The sequence below is a fragment of the Micropterus dolomieu genome, linkage group LG04 (genome assembly GCF_021292245.1).
Source record: "Micropterus dolomieu isolate WLL.071019.BEF.003 ecotype Adirondacks linkage group LG04, ASM2129224v1, whole genome shotgun sequence".
NCBI classification, from domain to species: Eukaryota; Metazoa; Chordata; class Actinopteri; order Centrarchiformes; family Centrarchidae; genus Micropterus; species Micropterus dolomieu.
Window position 1 is genome coordinate 33860670 of NC_060153.1, and position 1006 is coordinate 33861675.

Consider the following 1006-nt stretch of genomic DNA (forward strand, 5'->3'; position numbering starts at 1 on the left):
AGGAGACACCCGGAGACACCTGCAGACACCCGGAGACACCTGCAGACAACAGGAGACACCCGGAGACACCTGCAGACACCAGGAGACACCTGGAGACATCTGGAGACACCAGGAGACACCTGCAGACACCAGGAGACACCCGGAGACACCTGCAGACACCAGGAGACACCCGGAGACACCAGGAGACACCTGCAGACACCAGGAGACACCCGGAGACACCTGCAGACACCAGGAGACACCTGGAGACACCCGGAGACACCTGGAGACACCAGGAGACACCTGCAGACACCAGGAGACACCAGGAGACACCCGCAGACACCTGCAGACACCAGGAGACACCCGGAGACACCTGGAGACACCAGGAGACACCTGCAGACAACAGGAGACACCCGGAGACACCCGGAGACACCTGCAGACACCAGGAGACACCCGGAGACCCCTGCAGACACCAGGAGACACCTGGAGACACCAGGAGACACCTGCAGACACCAGGAGACACCCGGAGACCCCTGGAGACACCAGGAGACACCTGCAGACACCAGGAGACACCTGCAGACACCAGGAGACACCCGGAGACACCTGCAGACACCAGGAGACACCTGCAGACACCCGGAGACACCTGCAGACACCAGGAGACACCTGCAGACACCAGGAGACACCAGGAGACACCTGCAGACACCTGGAGACACCAGGACACCCAGTAGTAGTAGACGTACAGGCAGTACAGCGCGGGGCACAACCTGATGTAGTTTCTCAGGGTCGAGCAGCTCCTGCTCCAGGTCAGTTTATCAAAGAGCCAGCAGACGGTGCAGGTACCAGATATAAAGTTGGGAAAGCAGCAAAATTAAAAAGGAGGTATTCAGCAATGTCATTTTGGATGTAAGAAAGGAGTTAGGGATCAACGATTGGCTCGCTAGTCCAGCTGCTTTAATGGCAGCTGTTCCACCATGGTTATACCTCAGCCTGGAGGTGATATCTCTACTGAAACAGGTTTGTTCAAGTAAAA